Source organism: Anser anser (genome assembly GCF_964211835.1).
Source record: "Anser anser genome assembly, chromosome: 4".
Classification (NCBI taxonomy): domain Eukaryota; kingdom Metazoa; phylum Chordata; class Aves; order Anseriformes; family Anatidae; genus Anser; species Anser anser.
Window position 1 is genome coordinate 40187149 of NC_139724.1, and position 21703 is coordinate 40208851.

Below are 21703 nucleotides of genomic sequence, written 5' to 3' on the forward strand. Positions count from 1 at the left end.
TCTCGCTCTGTCCTGCCAGCGAGCAGGCTAGGGGTGCAGCAGGAGCTGGGAGGGGACAGACCCAGGACAGCTGACCCAAACTGGCCAAAGGGGTATTCCATACCATCTGACGTCATGCTAAACAATACTTGCTTAACATGCTTAACAAACATGTTAAACCAGTGCAAAGTTTCCCTAAAGACAATTCTAGATTTTTTTTGTTTTGTTAAGTTTGCTCTCTATTAGAGTTCAGAATTTAAAAAAAAAAAAAAAAAAACATGATGCCGGTGTAATAAATAAAATATAATGTCAATTACTACAGATTACTCATTCCATGAATATATGAAGTACAAAATAAGAACAACAAATAAAACCATGAAAAAAAAATCTCCTTTTGGAGAAACACATCTTCTTAAAAATAACATTGAAGATGCAGGCAGGCAGAAAGAGATGCGTGATGCTACGGAGACCCTCAAAGAGTGTGAAGGGCAGCCTGCCACAGCTCTGGACCCACCACTTCAGCACAGCACCTGCCTCACACAAGAGCCAGGTACTGGACACCGAGAGGCCCAGGCAGCTCACTTGATGAGCGGGCAGCTTGCTCAGGGCTGTGCCCTGCCCCACCTCGCAGGTTTCCAAGGATGGGGATCCCATGGGCAGCCTGCTCCTGCGTGCAGGTCACAAGAAGGCACAAGGGATGGAGGGAAGAAGAAAAGGAGAGAAGGGAAGGAAAATTAGTTTCCTTCCTTCCTCCTTAAGGGAGAGAATTGGAAGGAAAGAATCCAAATAATTTCTAATGGTTAGGGAGTAGTTTCTTTTATGCAGTTGCAGCCCGCTGCCTTCTGTTTGCTCAGGCTTCAGAAAAGCTTAGCCTCTGACAAAAGATGAACCACCTCTATACAGACTGACATAGTTGTTTTTTTTTTACTTCCATATACCTTTTTCTCTAAAGTTTACAATATTTTACATTTAAGTACTTGTGTTACAGTTCATTTCCTGGCTGACAAAAAACCTGGCACTTTGTTTCCTTGGTGATTTTTGAAACGAAGACACAGGAGCCACCTTGCACTGCTCAGCACTTTGTACTAAGGCTAACAGGGTGATCCTTCACACAGCTCATGAGCCAGTCTGGAAACTCTAAACATGCAGAAGAAACACGTATTGAAGAAAACATCTTCGAGAGGCCCAAAATAGCAAAGTGACTTCTCTAGCATTGAAGAGTCCAGGAGAAACCTTGCACCGTAATGTCCTACTGAGCTCCCTTTTATAAGAAATCAGCAAAATAAGGTGAAGACAAGGTGGGAACTGAAGGAAATGAAGATCAGAAGGCAATGACAATGAGAGTGACTGTAGCTAGGATACTAAATACAAGAAAAAAGAGTCAATGAGGAGGACGAAATGAAAGAGAGGAGAAAGCAAAGGAAGTACTTGGTATTGTGGTCCAGCCTGCAGTCGCTCAGCACCTCCAGCACACACCTGTACACATGATGAAGACAACAAATGCACAGCAGTGAGGTCCTGACAAGTAACAAACGTTAGAGCATTCCTGCTCGCGACATAAAACTACACAAAGTCACCATACCTCACCTTTCTTGCCCTACAATGGCTACAACTAGAAGCTGAAATGAAATTCAACCTCTTGGTTTCTGTCTACAGGGTATGGACATAGGGTCCCGGTACAACATTGCCTAAAGTGCCAGAATGAGAACTGTGATTTAGAGTTAACCTAAATTATGATTCTCTCCACAATAAAACCAAGGTTTGTCCTTTGGCAGAGATACAATTTTCCTGGGGATTGAGGACCAAAACCATGGCATAGTCACCTTCAGCAAATGAGAACACCGTTCTCCACAAAGACTCTATTTTGGCTTTGTTTTCTGCAAACACAAGCCAGGAGAGACAGGCCAATTCTGAAGTCTGAAACAAGATGCTCTGCAGCATGCACTTTCTCTCTGGAAAAAGAATAAGGGAACAAACAGTGACAGATGTTAGACACTCTTGGAAAGTCCTCAGATACTGTGGTGATGAATGACTGTAACAACCTCTTCAGGACAGAACGGATGGTTTATTGTCTGAAGCATGAGGTACCATTCGCCGTTGATAACGCTTGTATGCTGCAGTATCACACTGATGAAGTTATAATAGGAATATTGTTTAAAAAAAAAAAGCAGCTAAAAAAAATTTGAGAGAAAAGATTATTCATCATACCATGGAGGGCTTTATCCTGCATAGTTTATAAAATGCATAATTGTGTTAACATACCTAATTGTCAAGCTACTCTTTTGGCAAGCTAATGTACGAATGGGTGCCAAACAGCAGGGAATACAAAATGGAGTGGAAAAAACATTGAGAGTTGGTGGTGTCCAGCTTCCCATTAAAATATATATTAAACATATGAGGATGCATTGCAACTAAAGCACTGAGAAGTATTCATAAAACTACTTTTAATATTGTCTCTTATTTTTCTGGGGGAAAGAACAGGATATGCAGGATTCTTTCAGTAATGTTGCTTCCTACTGAGCCAGATTTAGGAAACATGAACCTGAAAATGTTGTTAGAGATGAGGAACAATCATCAAGATCTCCACGTAAGATTGTCGCTTTATTATTGCTGTCTGGCATTGCATATACATGCTTGTTGTTTTGCTTTTTTTCCGGCAGATATAGAGAGAGGTGAGTGGCAGAGGTACAATCCCTGCCTTTTACAGAAGTATGGTCAAGCACTCTGGATTGCCAAGTCTTAAGGCAAATCCTTATTCTAAAAGAGGTTGTCTGTGCTTCTTACATCCCACTGGAAATACCAAGTCAGGTTTTAAGTCTCGCTCCTTTTTAGGATTCCTTTATGCTCCACCTGGTAAACCTGCCAAAACCCTCTCTAGATCTTTCTATTTTCTCCCCTTTGCCTGTTTTCCATCACCCTCTGTTACATCAGCACTGCTGAATACAACAAAGCTTCTCTTTCACCCCAAGTCCAGCCACCTCAGCCTGACTCAGATGTGAGTCTAAATGTCCCTGGGTGCTATTTGCAGCTATCTTTTGGAAAAGTAACTGGCATGCACAACAGTTGCTACATGTCTGTCTAAATTTGCGTGTGCTTACATACAAGCATAACATATTGGACACAAAATCTGAAGAAAGCTCGGACCTCTGTTTCACTGCAGCACCACACTGCCAAACATTGTCCGGTGAAGCGTTATCTCAAGTATTGCAAGGCTTTGTCATGTCTATCCAAGATAGTGATTAAAAATTAGTTAAGAAAGCACCAAGCCTATGGTATTAAATAAATAAATAAATAAATAAATATGGTGAAATAACCAAGACCATTAGCAGAATAAAGTCCGCAGTCACACATGCCAGGACGCCTGGGCTACATAAACCTCTGGTAGCACAGTGAGATGGAGAGAAGAGAGCAAGCACGCACACCTACCGTCCCCACCTCTCCCACGGAAGATAACAGCACTCACCAAGAGACATTTTCCATCGTGCCTTCAGCAAAAGCACACATGTTAAATGTGGATTGAAAGCTATCAGACAGTAACAAGGTTTCTCCGTGTGCTGCATCTGCACAGTGCGTTCGTGTCTATACGCATGCATGTGTGTGCATGGATACAGGGAGTGAGAGCACAAGAGAAGCATTGTCTTTTCCTCTGTCCCCTGCAGGCACATTTCTGGTGCCCCAGTACAGCATCCACCACAGCTATGGGGCTGCAAAACCCTGACCTGAGCCAAATACTCCAGTACCCCACATTTTCTGGTTCTGTGCCAAAGATGCCTCAACCTGGGAAATTGCACCCATCCAAGTTAGCATTCTGCCTCATTTCCACAAAAATGCCAGTTCACCCATTTCCAGAATGCACAAAACATGACTTGCAAAACACCCTTTCTTTTAATATTGTATAGCCACTGACACACTCATTTATTCATTCTTTAGGGGAAGAAAAAAAAAAAAAAAGTCTCTTTCCTCTTATCTCTTTCACTGTCCATAAGCCTAATCATTTTCCCTCTCCTCCTGCCCACATCTCTGCTAAAACATACTGACTAGCAAGCAGGAATACATAAGTTTCATATCTCTAGACTTTCTGGTTTTATGTTTTCAGAAAGATTTATTCTAGTACTAGAGAGGAACTATATTAGCATTTTGATTGCATTCTTTGCAGTATTTTACAAACACATAAGCAAGTACCCATATAACTTATTTCTACCAAAAATACAACTTTGTGTACAGAATTGCTGCCATTAGCTAGTTTACAGCACGTATTTATTAGAAAAAGGATAAAGAATAAAAAGTTGGTAAGAACTGGGATTCAATGATGCAGTTTAGCATTGTTAGAACTGGCTCAGTTAAGGGTTGGGTTGGCTTCCCTATCTTTTCCTAGCACTTTCAACAGGAGTAATTTTCATAAATTAGTTACTTGCACATGTACAAAAATAGTTCTTGTTCTGTAAAAGCACCTTGCATACGATTTCATATATAACTGGTACTTGGTGTTACTTCAGCATCAAGTTGTGAGATTGTAGTGTCAGCAATGCTGTAAAATCGACTACGGCTCCCTGTTCCTTTGGGCTCTTTAGAGGGTTGGAATGGAGGGGTTTGGTAATGCAGTCTTCACGGTGCTTTCGTATTCATGGCAGGCTTGCCTGAGCATAATCTATACAGGGCTTGAAATGGATACATGTTCATCGCTTAAGTAATATGCTTGGAAACTATTATTTTGAAAATAAAATTAGAGCAACATTACCAGCAGCTTTATTTTTGAATGAGCTAACAAATTCCTGAAAACAGAAAAATAACCTTCCTCTAATCCAGCTAACAGCAAAATGAACATACTCTGTTGCAAAATATTTGACTTCTATTTATAACTCATTGAGAGAAGCACGGCCAATGGGAGCACAGAAGTAATCTGTCCAGAAGGATCTCTTATTTTTAATGAGCGTATCAGGCCTGGTATGAGAAATAAACAATCCCACCAAATGTTCCACTGGCAGCACATTTGAATACATTTTATCATTCAGTGACTGTGGAGCAGACCCAGCGATTGTCAGCTTCGATTAATTTAGCTCAATCTCCTATGACCAAGCTCTCGCCGCTTCTCAGTGACGAACTCGGCCTCCTAGAAAGTAATCCTGAGTCCTGAATAAGCACCTCCAAGCTCTCTGTCTAGTGGAAGGGCTGAGTTAAGCACAGCTTCAATTGCCAGCGCAAGAGGAAACCCCCAGAAAAGCTTCTGAGCCGGTGGTCAGGCCCTGCAGGCAGAGGAGTGCGTCACGCACCCACTCCAATGCCTGGATGAGCACTCTCGCCGCTGGAGGATTGCGGAGAAGGTAAGCTGCTGCTCGAGACGCCTCCTTTTTAGTGGAAAGCAGAAGCTGCCACTGCACGCTGGGGCTGGGCTTCGTCTCGCCCGTGTGCTATGGGGACGCTCGGAGGGCACCTTCTGGAGAGAGCCACCCTCAGAAGTGTGGATGGAGGATCAATGACTGGGGGATAACAGCGCAGGCACAGCGGGGTATTTAAAGCCAGGAGGGCTGCTCCAGGAGCTCAGGAGCCTGCAAACTTAGATGGGGTTTCAGGTTTATGCCACTCTGATTTACACACCTCTCTCTCTTTTTTTTTTTTTTTTTAAACCTATGTTCCTTTTTTTAAATTTTATTTTATTTTTCCCTAGTCATTTTTACAAACTTATTCTACTGATAAGTGGAAAGTGAACATGTGCTTTATAACACAACAGCAAAAAGAGATGTTTTCATCAACAGAAATCATTTCCATTGAGCAAGTTTAGCAGCTAATTACAATCTCTGACTTTAAAGATCTACTTCATTAGAGGAAAAAGGATATTCCAGACTTGTAAAATAATAGTTTTTTTCTTCAAATCCTTACCATCACAGATAAAAGTTAATATTTTTGTTATAGTTAATAATGAAGTATATGAAAGTTAATATATCTATACTCCAAACCGTACATTCTCATCTTCAGCATTAAAAAAAAACAACAGTCATCATCAGTCCCTTATTGCATTAAATAGAGAGATGCTCTTTCCGTAGACCCATTTATTTCAAACACCTTTCATAGCACCCAAAACAAGTGGCACCATAAAAAAATCATATGCTAGCAGTGCTTAGATGTTTTAAAGCAAGTTCAGTGTTACACCTCCATAAGGAAGCATGCAAAGCTGCTTCAGCTACAAGAGGGAAAAATATCCCATGTGAGACAGGTCATGCTGCAGGGCGGCAGCAAGTGAACCACCGGCCCCCTCTGGCACAACTCCCTCCTCAGCGGGACTTAAGAGCATTTCATAATTTAATAAAAGCATTTTCAAATAGTTAACATTTATTTGGGTTTAAATTTCATAGAATCATAGAATATCCCGAGTTGGAAGGGACCCATAAGGATCATTGAGTCCAACTCCTGACATCACACAGGTCTACCCCAAAATTCAGACCATATGACTAAGAGCACAGTCAAAACGCTTCTTAAACTCTGACAGGCTTGGTGCAGTGACTACTTCCCTGGGGAGCCTGTTCCAGTGCATGACAGCCCTCTCAGTGAAGAACCTCTTCCTGATATCCAGCCTGAAACTCCCCTGTCGCAGCTTGACACCATTCCCTCGGGTCCTATCACTGGTCACTAAAGAGAATAGATCGGCGCCTGCCCTTCCAGTCCCCCTTGTGAGGAAGCTGCAGGCCACGATGAGGTCCCCCCTCAGCCTCCTCTTTTCCAGGCTGAACAGGCCAAGTGACCTCAGCTGCTCCTCACACGTCTTCCCCTCTAGGCCCTTCACCATCTTCATAGGCCTCCTCCAGACACTCTCCAACAGTTTCACATCCTTTTTGTACTGTGGTGCCCAGAACTGCACACAGTACTCAAGGTGAGGCCGCACCAGCACAGAGTAGAGTGGGACAATCACTTATTGAGATTTAGTCACACAGATTTGGTCTGGTTAGAAGTGATTTCAAGGGAAATGGTTGACATAAATGGGTCCCCACTCAGTGACATGAAAATCTGACAAAAAACAAACAATGCCCTCATCTCTTTCCACATCACATCGGGTATTTGAAATACCTCAGCAAGCATCCGTCCACTGCCTCGCAGTTACCTGCAGCTACCAGGGGATGCTCCCATTAAAACGAACAGGACAGGTCTGTTCCCATGAACAGCAACAGCCAGGAAATCTCTGTAGCAGGCACAGCAGATTGGATCTCACACCTGAATCCCAGGAGTGCTGAGAAAAGCTGTCATATTGGTATTTTTAAGGGAGGTTTTGTTCTTGTGTTTGTTTTTTTAAACCAAGTCTTGTTTTTGTTAGAGCTACATTTTCAAAATGCCAGCTTTTCTGCCCCTCGGGAGGAAACAGTTGTTCAGCATTTCACAGCACCTTCCCTTCACAGAGTAAGAGCTCCTTTCAGTACTGAATCATATCGCAGCAACACTTGTGAAAGAGAAAACCCTTTGACTCAACATTGTTCCTCTTGAATCATTTTCTTTCACAGTGAGCTGAACGCCACACTTTTACACAGTTTCCAGCAGTGCACACACCAACTTTGGGTAGGAAACTGCACAATTTTGCTGCTCTTGGCTTACAAATGGGAGAACAACAGCCAGGTACACACCTCAACTGCGGCCGCCTACCACCGCACACCAGGCTAACGCCTTGTGATGTGAAGTTATGAGGGAGCAGGGATGCTACAACTGCAGTCTGACAAGTGTGGGGTGGTGCTAGCGCCAAATTCAGACTGCATTTCCTTTCATTTCCTCTTTTTGACAGAAAAGTCTATATTAATCTCACGGCAGTCAGAAATTTTACTGATGAAGGCTATACCTTCAATCAATTTGCCCTAAATTGGGATTTTCAACTTTCTGATCTGGCTATTGAGAATTTCTAAGCCCATCATATTTCAGAAGTTTGACACTAGGGCTTACGACAGGTAGTAAAAGCGCTCCTGGGACACCGAGAAAAACTGCTATTCCTTCCAAAAAAAAAAAATATATATACATTTGAGATTCCAGAAGCTTGTATCAGGATGAAATCTAATCCTTTCACTCCCGTTCTTGTGCCTTTTTTTTTTTGCCTGTCTCTATTTAATATATTTAGCATCTGTTAAACATTTATCATGATCAAGAAAAAAAAAAATAGAAGTTACACAACAGTTCCCTGTTCTATACTGCAGAAATCATAAATACTATTTTTAGCTCAGCACTTACTCTCAAGAGAAAGTAAAACAACAACAAAATTAAGGTAGAGGATGAGAACAATCTGAGGCCCAGCTCAGAAAGCTTTCCAAAAAAGCACCTTTGCTTGACTTGCATGGCAAACACTACTACGCACATACAATATACTTTTACAAGTTAGAAGAATCAAAAGATTCTATTTGAAAACACCCTGAAGCAAGCCAAATAATTGTTCTCTCTGAGAACACATAAGCCATATGTAAAATCAAATCTCCTGCATGCAACTGAAAAAATGACTGATGTATTATCCCCAGAATGAACTGATATACAGATAAAATATTCTTCCTCTGGAGATCAGCAGAAGGCAAGTACATTAAAAATCTGCAATTTAAGTAACAATATTTGCTTAATGTTAAAGTGCATAAGAAATTCACATAAGAGGGACCAGAGCTACTAGCTTTGTCTTGTAAAGCACCCAACCTATGAAGCCATAATCGTATTTCCTCTTGCATTCTTCCCATCTGGCCACATTAATCTTTCATTCTCTTCTGCTTGGCAGTAGAGCTTCAACAGGAAGAGAAGAAAACATCCTTCCTCCCTTCTTTACCCAAGGACTGATGGTTATTGAAAGTCCCCTAGGAGATGCACATTTAAGCCTTCTCCAGTTCTTCCCCAAGTCCTAACTCCGGTGCTACCCTGACTAGGCCAGGTCCGTACCACCACCCCACTATATGATTTTATATGATTTTGCTCTATTTCTGTGTTGGCCACACTTTGAACATGGTCATCAGCTTGTGTCACCCGAGGGAGGTGTAGGTGTCATTCTGCTAATTTCTATGTTCCCACCTGTCAGCAGGATGTAAGTAAGTGCACACACAAAACTGCAGAGTTCTGCTTTGCCATTATGAATTCAGGCATCTAAGATCATCCTGTTTATTATCTGAAAGTGGGTTTGGGGGACATTTCTGGTCGATCAGTTGGGGTCTTTTTGGTTGGGGCAGATTTTTACTGTTTTTCATTCCTATGATTTTTCCCTTTTCTCATCTGGAAATCCACCTGTATTCGTTTGGTTTCTCAGCCTATTCCAGCCCATTTGGGAGCATTTCCTGAAACCAAAGTCTCAGTTCCTTTCTTGGGGACTTCCCTTCTCACCTCGGCTGGGACAGGAGGCACAACCACGGGGCCAAGCCAAGGTCTTCTCCGCGTACCACACACACAGGCCAGCACAATCTCTCGGGACCTGCTCTCTTAACACAGTCACAGAGAGCCCACCCTGCATTTTCAAAAGCAAACAATATTCCCAGGCATAAGGCAGGCTGCCTTCTCGTGTTATCTAAATGTGAAAGCCAGCCGTGTCCACGCTGACAGCGAGCACAATACAAACAAAGTCAGTCTTATGTGTTAGGGAAATGCTAAGGGGCTTAGGTACATCCCAAAGAATACCACTATGCTAAGCAAACCGACGTTTGATTCTCTAAATAGGATGGATAACCACAGACAGGTCACCGGATGTGTACCAACATAAGTACTCACCAATTGCTCTAAAATAAAATAATAATAATAAAGAAATATTTGAATTCTTAACTTTAGTGAAAGGTTTAGAAAACAGCAAAGCAATAACTTAGGAAAAATTACCTGTGAAACAGGCTTCTCCCCACCATTACCTCCAAGCCTAGCAGAGCTGGGTACACTACCACTGCAGTGCAGATGGCAAACTGAACACACACACCCTGAACAATTACTTTGCCAATGACTGTACCACAAAGTCTGAACCTTTGATTAAAACCTCAGAGTTTTAATCCACCTCCCAGATCCATATCTCCATAGCAGAAAAGAAAACAAAATCCCTCCAACCCAGCCCTGTTGCTCTCAGATGAATCCATAGCACTGTAGAGAGAGATTCTCATTGCATCTACATGGGTCTCTCTTAAATTTCATAGCTTTTGTACACCGCAAACTTGAATATTGAAGAAAGTGTACACTAATTATATCCACAGCACATTAAAAGAGTTAGTAAAACTCACGCCTACATTCGGCATGACATATTTCAAACAAATGAGGAGGATGACACAGTGTGCCCGATGTTTAAGGACGACTTGCTGACCCCTTGTTGGAAGAAGTCCAAACTAGCTCTCATGCTGAGTGCTTTCCACTTGCACTAAAGCCTGGAGGACTAAAAGGCCCCTTGTAATAACACCAAGACCAACGCATACAAAGACAGGTGATCATTTAACTAGTACAGATAATTACAGGAAGGAATTGCAGCTTAGCATGCCTCTGCATAGCCTTTCCAATATCAACTTTGCTGTGAACTTCTCTTCTCACTGCCCAACACTGCTGTTCTGCAGGTGGTAGAACAATTTCCTACGACATTAGGAAGGATCTAGACCCAAACATCATCACAGCAAGGCCACAGAACTTGGACAGCAACAGCCACTTACTGAAATACTGTATTTGATAAATTCTCCATGACCCAAATGAAACTAATTAAATTCAGACTGACCTTATCATAATAAAATCTGTACAAGATATACCATGCTTAATACGCTACATAAAAGCAAAAAATAGTAACAGCAGCAATCCCCATTGACAAAAATCCCTCAACAAATGCATTTGAAAATCCTCAGAGCTAAATTACCAAGTGAATAAAATTGAAAACCCGCAGAAACTGAAAGTCTCATGAAACGTTAGATTATCTCCTTACTCGCTAGCATAGAACACATCCCTTCTTCAGAATGTCAACCTGCACAAATATAATCAGATTTCATTTGACAATAACAAATTCCACAAGTTCTTCATGTTTGCAGGGCTAACAGTCAATTATCAGCAAATTTAATGTGCAATCTCTTAATGAGAGAGCTGTAAAGAAACAATAATTTCAATTGAAAAGATGGGATCCAAGAAGAAATATTGTAAATTCATGTTTAATCTAGAAGATATATTTTTCCTTACCTGACAACTTTTGGAGTTTTAAAAAATCCATACCTAAGACCTAAATTGGTGCCTAGAACTCACCTCTGACTTGTTAGTATGTTTTGTTTAGGCTGTTATAATGAGATCACATTTAGGTAACTGATTAAGAAGTAAACAAGAGGAAGCAATTCTGGGTACTTTAAATCATATTACCATCCAAGTCTTCAGGCAGGCTCCTGCAGCAGAGCCTCTGCAGCTGAACTCTCTTAATCACCTTCCTGTCTGGTGAGGTGGGTTGCCATAGCGAGGTGATGAAAAAAGCACATCCCCATCCTCTCTGAAGGAGCCATTAGCCCACTTTAAAGGATAGAATGGTTCAGGTAAAAATACTAGTGCTTTGCAATCACATCAAATCTTTCATCACAAAGCACGGTGTAGCTAAACGAGCATGTGACTTCAGGTTTGCTAGAGAGGGAAATTGTTTCTGGGAATGCTCAACACTACAAAGCAAAACAAAGATTGTGTCCAGCATTAAGGAACATATTTCCTGATACATTCACTGGTTTCTAAGCATTTAACTTGCTCAGAAACTTGGTCATGCACTGAACACCCCAAAAAAACTCCCAACTGCAAGTGTGCAAGTAAACCATGCCTCAATTTGTTGAGTTACGAGGTTTACAAACACCCACAAGGAAAGATGAGTTATTTGTACGCCTGTACATGAGTGTGAGTGATGTTTCTTGAATCTTGGGGTATATTTTAATTTTCTATTATTTTTAATCCCATCCAGAGTAATGAAGTCCAGAATAGACAGGAACAAAAGTTGCGTATGATTCTTATTTTTATCTTCCCCAAAAGTTTCACTAGGACATGTGGGAGAAAAACAAGGAAGAAAAACAAAACAAAACAAAAAAAAAAAACACACCCAACAACCATATTATTTACTTTCTTTTCCAAATACTTCTGATAAATAAGCTGTAACATATGCTAGGTACCTAAAAAGCTGAAAATCAAAATGTTCTCACTTATCTTTTAAAAATGCTGGTCACTGCAGGCCTTTATTTGCATTTGTGCAAGGAAATGAAGTGCCAATACATAAAGCAATACCATATGTCAAAATAAAGCTTTAGAGAAGATAAGGACAACATGGGAAAAAACAAACAAACAAAAAAAAAAAAAACAGATCCATCATTAAGTTTAGTTGTGCAGGGATTTTTCTCGCATCTTCTCAGATAATTATGAATATATCTGTGACTGGCCAAGAAAGAGAAGAAGAAACATCTCAGGCAAAGTCTTGAAGCCAATGCTACTTTTTAATTGACTGTGTTGATGCCAGATTTTCAAACAGTGCACCCAAAAAGAAGCCAAGCACAGAAAGGTGCTTACCTGCTCGGAATGAAATGCAAGCTGAATATTCAATTTTTTCCAAGCTGCAGACTGGAGAGGCACTAATATTTGCAAAAATGTGTAGGTATCCCAAACATAAAATCACATGATTAGTTTTCAGTCTCATCTTGGTATGAGATGATGAAAGACAGCACACGTTTAACTGCTAAATATTTTGGATATAACTTCAAAATATCATGCAATTTAAACAAATTTTTATAAGTTCATTCCTTGCGCTTCATTTCCCTAAATTAGATGGCATAGGATGATTTTGTAAGGTCGACATCAGCAAAGCAGGAAAGCCCAGTGAAAGACTTCACAGGAAGGGAATAGGATTTTGTTTTACAACAAAGCTGCCGCCACGTACTGACCTGACGCTCACACCTCCGTACCCCTGGGCACTGGGACGTGTGTCCCCGGTGCACTGGCTGGCGCCCAGTGCCCAGATGCTTGCACCTAGGCAGCCCGAACAGCCCAGGACCATTCACTGGGGAGCACAAGGAGAGTGCTGGCATCAAGTCCTGCTGGCCAGCCTGGAATTTCCCAGATGCTGACCACCCCACAAGCTGTCAGGATTTCCTTGCCAGCCACCCCTGTGGATGTCCAGAGGAGCCACACGAGGTGCTGAGGATGCTGCCTCCAGCTGCTCAGCCCGCAGCATCCACATGCCCTGGCCTCATCTCTCCCCTCTGACTGCTCCTATTGACGTCCTCTGCAAAAGAGGCTCTGGAAGTAACCTACTGCGAACAAAAGAGTGGGCACTGATGCCCTTTCCTCCCATCCCTGTTATCCAACTAGTGCTTGCTATCATCTAGAAACAGCCAACTTTAGAGATAAATTGCCTTGATGTAATTGGTACAGCTGTTCCCATTTTACTTGCAAGCTCAAATGTGCAGTTTAAAAAGTGTATTTAAATATCACACTCTGGTTCTTCCTTTCCTTCTGGAAGCACACAAATCCCCTATTAGTCCTCTCATTTGTGTAGTTTCAACTACTGTTACTTTTTTTCCACGTGCTTTTACATATATTCACACACCTAAAGTACTGGCAGTGCTGTTGTTTAACAGCCTTCTGATCTTAGCACGGTATGGTAAGACTTTCTTTACTTCCAGGGACAGTTCTAAATAGATGAAAGAACAATTGTGCTTCAGAAAACTAAGATCAGTTGTTTTACTGACTTAAGAACGGTGGCTGGGAACCTGTCCTGCAGGACAGGGCAGCACCCCAAAGCCCAGCATGGGGCTGGCTATTGCTCAGCTCCCCAGATGTGCATCAGCTTTCCGTTTCGGGAAAGGCAACTGTATACGAATAATGGGAGGGAACCACAAAACGTGGAAGAAAGGTCCTTGCTCAAAATGATCAATGTACGATAGCACAGACTGCTCTGTGGTGGATATCTACTCTGAAGTCTTGATGCCGCAGACTCTCTGAAACAGCATTCATCACACCGTACAACTGCTGTACAAAGCGCACGACCAATCCAGAAAAATAGAACAAGCAAGTTGCACAGTTCAACCCAGTTAGGTCCCGCTATCATCTGCTTGTCTTTCTGTATTAAGTATCGCTACAACAAACTGTAAGCATTACAAGGATATACCTTTAAATGCTTTTCATCTGCTCACCATCTTTACACAGATGCTAAGTAACTGCATCACCTGTTCAGCTTCTCATTACATATTTGCAGCATCAATAGGAGACTAGAGAGAAAAAAAGAAAAAGAAGATGACCAGTAGCATCTGCGTCTCTACAAAACGAATGTGTACACTGGTATATAGAGTGTGTTTCAACTGTATAACTTTGTCTATTCCCAGATGTTGACAGCTTTATTTAGTTCTAACCATTGATATTTACAAAGGGATCAGAAGAATAATACCTTCCAAGGAAGCAAGGATTCCACAGTCAAGTACCTGAGGCTCTTTATTTTATTCTATTTTTACCCCACCTGTACTCAAATTAAACAGCCAAAATTTCTTAAGGGTTATAAGACTAGCTTTGTTTGAAGGATGCTCATTCTTTTCTGTTAAAAACAGCAGCTAGGGTAGCGGGGAGGATCAGCCCAGAGGATCGCTTCTGAGGGTACAGCAGACTCATGCTGTTGGTCGGGATTGTCAGTTTACAGAAGAAAAGAACACCTTCTTAGTAGGTAGGCATGAGTTGTATGAAGGAGGCTCCTTTGATTTCTAAATGACTTAATTGAAAGGTAACTAACTGTTCAGTAAAGTGTGCTAAGTACAAGATTGTGACTTTGCATCGTTGTAGGAGAGGGAAGAAAGACATCTGTCCAAATTTCTAGACGGCATCTCCATAACACTAACGAAACATAGGGTGGAAAGACATGCAGCATTTGAGGGCAACACCAAAGGAATGTTTATCCAAATGATCTTACAGCTCTCCAGGTAAAATGCTCCACAAGCTTCCAGAGTAGATCGGTCCTGCTTAAAGAATTACTTATGCTGCCATATTTGTCTCTTATTATGTTTCCAGTGCTTTTTCTGACAAGGGTGGTTTGTCTCCACAGTCTTTCAACAATTAACTTGAAATCTTCACTACACCACATTCCTCTTGGGATATTGTTCCTAAAATAATTCACCTATAAATTCCTTTCCCTCTCTCTTTTTTTTTTTGAGGGTGGTGGTAATAGGGATTTTTATTTCTCTCTGATTTTCTACTAGTTTGCGGTCCTCCATGACTCAAGAATTACAGACCCTTACTGTTTCTTGTTCACCCCCCATTTCCTTCCACCTTCCCATTCTCAAATATTTTTTTTCCCAGTAAGACAAAAACAGATGTGCACATCTCCATTATTCATTCCCTACTTCCAAAACAACGGGCACCAGTATCTTTTAAGTGGATAGCTTGTATGAGCTGCTCTACTAATTACCTGAAATATATTGAGATAATTAAAACAACTCATCATATTGTCTGAGAAAACATTATTTTAGCTCTACCTTTTTTTTTCATACCATTTTGTGGCTGTTGTTGGAAGCATCCGTTTGTCTCTAATGCTTCTTACAAATAAGATCTTAAGATCTCACTCATATTTTGTTTTGTTCGGAATGTTATCGATTCGTTATTGCTTGACTCTGAAGATAGGTCAGGAGTACTATATTCCACTGTATACCAGTGCCTTCTGAATAAAAGAAGAAAACACCAGCATCAGCATAAATGTGTAGGATGCCTCAGTACAGTAACTTTTTTTTTAGTGTTTTCTGTAAATAAGTTACTTCAATAATTTTGCTTCTTGGTACATGGGTTTAGTTATATAGTCTTTCTACCATAAGAAAATGTGTGTATATATGCATTTTTAAAACACATTTTCTTGTTTCTGCAGAGTTAATAAAATACCGCAGGGTATGCCATGTGCTTGCAATCACTGGATGTACAACTAAGGAAATTTAAATGCTGTGCACTGCCTGGTACCCCATAAATTTCCCTCCCCTCCCCAAGCCTCACACAGCTTCATCACTGAGCTCAGGTTACAGAGCTGCTTGAAAGGTGCAAGTAATTTATACAATTCCGATCACTCTGACAGTATCAGGAAACAATTCTGGAAAGTCTGCAATTGCTTCACAAAATGTCAACTGTTTCGTCTCATGGTAAGACATTGTTTAGGACTAAGCATTAAAAAAAAGGAAACACTGAAGGAGTCTTTTAAAACATACGATAAACTTGGATGGAACCAGACAAGGTTTGACCATAGCCAGCTATATAGCACCTATCCATTACTGAAGAACTTAACCTAAGCAATTGTCAGGAATACATTTGACTGAACTTTGTGGGTGTTACTTAGGTGCAGCTGTGATGAGGCAAATAAATTCCTCTATCCACATGCACTAATGCAAATATGAACTGAGTAAATAAAGCAGCCCAGCATCATACAAGTAACAAAAAAAAGGGATCTTATAGTTCATAACAGGAAATACTGGTAGAAACAGAATCAAGGACAAAGTCATGGATGTAATGCTAGATTTCAGGTGTGCATTTTTTTATTTTTTAAATCTGACAACAGACTTTATTAAATATTTTAACCATTATAAGGTAATTCTTGATAAACAATCCTTGACTTCTGCCAACTCATAGTACGGAGTTGTGTTTGCACACACACATCATGCTATATATAACTGTAAATTAATTACTGATAATTGCCAGTTTAGTTTTTGACTAAAGCTAGCTGATATTTTTGAATGTTAATTGTTTTTATATACTTTCATGAGCAGTCACTGTACCAAATTAAGTCTTCCTACCTAACCCATGAGCCATCTTGTGACTATCCAGTAACCATGTTACTTCTCAAACCAACAAGTAACAGGGAACCAGGCATCAGTTATGACACTAGGAAATAGGTGTTCTAGGTTAGGGACTTGCTCTGAAACGTAGGTGGTCTCAGCCCACTTTTGGTATCCAACCAACCCTCCTCTCCCTGATTACACAGTACCAACTGTTGCTAACTTGAGCAGGACACAACTTACTGGGTAATCAACAGAAATTGTGTACTTAATTGCAGCAAAGATCTGGTTTGAAATAATTGCAGGGAATGGTGGCAGCTATAGTGTTCTCTAGAGTGTTCTGGGAGGATCCCTTCTTGTTATGTTATGCGCACTGATTTGACCACATCAGGCTACTTAAAGGGACCACAAGGTCCCAGGCGATGGCAGCCAGTTCCCTGACCGAGGTGTGATGAAGCAAGATGACTAAGTGTTGGGTTAGGTGTCAGGTTGACCCTCACATACACTCCAATGCCCTTTTCTTCAAAGGGAACAGGCTTGCAGGATAGCTACGCTGATTTTAATCAATTGATTATCTAGCCTTTACTACTGTAAAAGACCATAATTTCCAAACCATTATTAATACAGAATATGGTCTGCTGTCAGTGAAGGATTTCACTTCAGGACTCAAGAAGTTTAATAAAGAATATTTTGGTGAGTTCTGATGTGATTTTATATTTCATAATTGTGGCATATGTCACATGAAAAGAGGTGGAGTAGTAGCTGAAATATAAGATCTGCAGAAATTTCATCTCTCCCTATGAATAAAATTAAAATCATGTTGGAAAACTATTCTGGGTACCATTCTTCTCCTGAGTGCCTGCTTAAGATGACAGATAAATCCACACCAGCAGATTATGTCTACTGTGAACTAGAATAGTTTAGCCGTTGTTCTATATTCCTTGCAATTCTTTTAAGCCTTACAGATTTTGTACAGACCATGGTTCCACAGGAAAGAAGAGTTTAAAAAGCTAGTTAAATCATCACACTATTAGAAGAGGACAGATGAAGTCCTAGCACGTGTGCATCGGCATGTTTCATTTGTGGTTGACTGTACTGTGTATATGTGCATAACCAATGTTACCACAAATCTATTCAAATACAGTTCATACACAAGTACACTCTAAAACTGTTTGCCTGAGTGTTTCAAAAACATTTATTAAATGAAATCACAGATATCCTTTTCTACAAGGATCATGTTTATTAGAATATGATAATTGTCTATTAAGAGGAACAACACAGCCTATTGTCCCTTGTCCTCCTTTACTATACCACAGCAAAAAGATGCTCAGGTCTCCCAAGCACATTGATTACGCTCACCTGTTCTCATTAGGTCTGGGAAAACCATCTTCTGGGGTCACAAAGGTTAGGAAGGAAGAGATGCCAGGAATAGCATGGACAACATGCAAAGACAAAAGACAACAATTGACAAGCACAAGGGTGGAAGCTTTGTATGGAGTGAGGCAACTTAGGCAGTTGTTTACATGTTGGTGTTTCTCTGGACTGCTCCACTGAGAGCCTTTGGGAAATCAAAGGAGAGAAAAAACACTTGCTGGTCTTCTGGTTGGAGGGGTGAGCAATATGCCAATGTGACTGTCATTGGAGGAAGAGGACACTGTGTCTACATACAAAACAGCATGAGAGGGGAAAGGTACAGTTTTGTCCATAACGATATCAGCCAGGTGCTTGAAGGACTCAAAGAAAGGAGTATGGGACAAAACTATAGATTTTGAAGCAACAGCTGTATTACTAGAAATTGGTGCGACTTGCATAATTAGAAACAGTCTTTTGGGAAAATAATGAATTCAAAGAACATGTGCAAGAAAGAATTGAATCTCTACACTATTGTTAGGTTTCCTTCTCTATCCTTAAAGCAACCACCACATGGGAGGTATCAAAAGTAGAAAGAAAAAAAAATTCAGTTAGAAGATGTATTGCTTTGTGGTAGACACATTCTCCCCCCACATTACTGTGTTATTTTACACCACTATTGTGTCACAGTTTTTTTCATGTCTTTTCTCTCCCCTCAATCATTTCAAACCCGTCATTTAAAAGTAAGCAAATCTTTTTATAGGAACAAAGTCAGTCTCGCTTATGTCCTGGTTACATTGCTCATTTGCATAGCACAGAGTTTCAGACATGATTTATTAGTAAAATACATGCTTTGATGACTTGACTCATTTCTAAATTTGCAAGCCAGGGCTGACAGAGGTTTTATGCGTTGACGTTTCCCAGACTTACTCCCTTTCGTGAGCAGAGCGGCGGGCGCTGATCCATGGGGCCAGCTCGGCCGCCCATACGGCTCTCCTGCAAGGCACAAAGGCTGGTCTAAGCCAGAGCCCAGACCCCGTACGCTGGGGGCTCCTTCTCACTCAGTAATTCCAGCTTCATTCATGCCTTCCCATCTCCAACCCAGGGCTGAGGAAGCAGAGGGAAAGAGCTTCCTGCCCCCAACCTCGCATCTCATATGCTGGGACAAACATAATGCTGAACTTGCCTCCGCTGCTCTGTACAAACAGCTCTCTGAACCGTATCAGCATTTTGCATGCATTGTAAATTTGGGAAAGAAAAATAAGTTAATTTAAAATGTGCCGCAGTTTGTGCCAATGTTGTTGATGTCACCCTGAAAGAATTCCCACCCTTAACACACACTTCTTGAAGTATTTACAGTTTATCTGCGAGACTCAAGATTTTCATTAGTCAAAGTGTTGTTTCTTTACAAACATATGGAAATCCAAACTTTCCCAGTTATTTTGGTACTGCAATAGATTTGAAAACTAGGCAGGACTTACATTAAATTTAAGATTACTTTGCCACCATATGAGGAAAGGTAGCAGCAGCTGCATAACGTAGCATACAACAATAAATTATGTTTGCTTTACAATTGGTATTTCAATCATCTTTCCACATAGGCAAAGAAGAACTGCAAAGTTTCATTACCAGACCAGTATTATACAGTGGTTACTGATCGAGCAGGGTCCATCATAAGCTCTATAAGCAGACGACAGAAGCCCTTCTGAAAGCTGAGGAACTGCAGATCAGACGCATGATCTGCATTACAGAAAACAAGCAATGGGATATGAACAAGAAAACCCCTCCAAATCCCTCATGAGCATATAGTCATCAACTATAGGACTGTCCAGGGGCCTGGGATGAGTGGAAGTTGCCTCAAACAGCTTTAAGATTTCCTAGCAGTTATACACCACCAGGCACTGGTGGTCAGCAAGGGGTCTTCAGAGCTCCACTCACCTTCCCCCTTTCCTTTCTCTTTCCCCACTCACATGCTCCAAACAAGTTCTCTAGTGGTTTTAGATTCTCCTTTCATATTCTTTAGAAATTTAGATTCTAATTTCAAATTCTTTAGAAAAAAAATTAACCACTGCAGCAATAGTGAAATTAAATTCACAATATGGTCTAAAACCTTTTTTTTTTTTAAGTAATGAGGTTCACGAAGTCATTGACAATAAACCTCGTCATTAAGCTACTGATAATCCCACAGTTATATTTCCTACAACTTGCAGTTCATTTTCTGATGTTTCTCCTAGACACATCAGAATATAAAAAATGAAGAATATGACTTAAGTTTTCCTGCTGAGTCTGAAAACAGAAAGATGTCCAGAAAACAAGGTTAAAGAATAACATCAAATAATTGATTTGGAGGAAAGATTTAGAATTCCAAAACTGACTAATAGTTATCATTAGCATTTGGAGTCTTCTAATAATCAACAAGAAGGAATTCAGAGCTGGAACCACTGAGAACTACAGTATTTTTAATCATTACAGAATAATTACCACAAAAGTAAGAAAACTTTGCTCATTTACAAATCCGAGAGCAGTAGAAAGAGATGAATGACGGGTTTGCCTCTGCTTCTTATTAAAGTCTTTTTTGTGCCAATGTGTCAGAGGCAAAGAAACTAAAAATCCAGTAGATATGGGTCTCCAGGGAGCACAACAAGTCAGGGATTTTCTGATGAAAGTTTTTTTTTTTTTCCATAAAAATTGGATTGCCTGAAGGAATGTATGAACCAGTTTAGATGAGACGACCATTTCTGGCTAAATGAGGGAAAGGGGAAGAAAAAGCCCATTCCCTCTTACTTCCAAGTAAGTAAAATCTGTAAAAATTAGAGCACTTAACTGGAACATGCGACACTTCACTCAACTTCATCCCAAAAATCTATCCTAGCCACCAAGCTGCAAAGCAAGCTTGATCATTTATTGGAAGTGGAGGGGAAATGAAAACAAAGAGCAGAGAAGAAAGTGAGATTCATCTAAGAAAACCAACAGCCTGCTAGTCATTGTGCTCACCTTAGAAGTGAAAAATGAAGCTTTCAGTGCAGCTAATCAAGCCAGAGTCAGTCCTTCGAAGTCCAAATGTGTACCCTGCTAGCCTGGGTATGGCTATTCTGACAAAAAGAACTGGTCTCTTGCTTTTCATGAAAGAAGTCTGAAGTGTCCTCTGTGCTTAACACTCGTTCAGTCCCTGATATGAGTACCCAGCACAAGGCCAACCATACTAAGGACAGCACAAGTCCTACGATACATATTCACAGATCATATTAGAGCAGTGACGTGGCTGTGGACTTTAAGGCTCATTCTGTGCAAGGCAAAAATCACTGTCACAATCATCTTGCTCTGTAAGAGGGCAGAGAGAACGAGAGGGCCCTGCGGGCTGGGACTGAGGTGCTACGGTAAGCAGCCACAAGTATCTGCTGCTCAGAGGATGCCCCCATGCACCCCATTGTTTTCCTCTGTTGAATTCAAGATCCATGCTGTGGGAAAAAAAAAAATCTCTACCCCCAGGTGCTTGTTTGATTTCCTCTTCTAAAGAGAAACCAAAACAGAGAGGCTTCAAAACACCAATCTCAATTTTATTCCTCCCACCTGTGGGGGTAGGGAATGGACCAAACTGCCAAAAGCTAAGCTACAGCCACCTCTACATTGGCAAAAAGCAAAAGTAACATCAGCATAGTGAGCTGTAATGCTCTGAATTTAAA

The 21703-nt window shown here is 40.8% G+C and overlaps 1 protein-coding gene across 2 annotated transcripts in view; it reads right to left on the reverse strand.

The window, feature by feature from the left end:
• The window catches only part of LOC310898179 (uncharacterized protein), a 467382-nt gene extending 453349 nt beyond the window's left edge, over positions 1-14033 (reverse strand). For both annotated transcript variants that reach the window (XR_014583048.1, XR_014583049.1), the window contains exon 1: positions 11272-14033. The gene's annotated coding sequence lies outside the window, so the exon portion shown is untranslated. The remainder of the gene's footprint in view (positions 1-11271) is intronic.
• Between the last annotated feature and the right edge of the window lie 7670 nt (positions 14034-21703).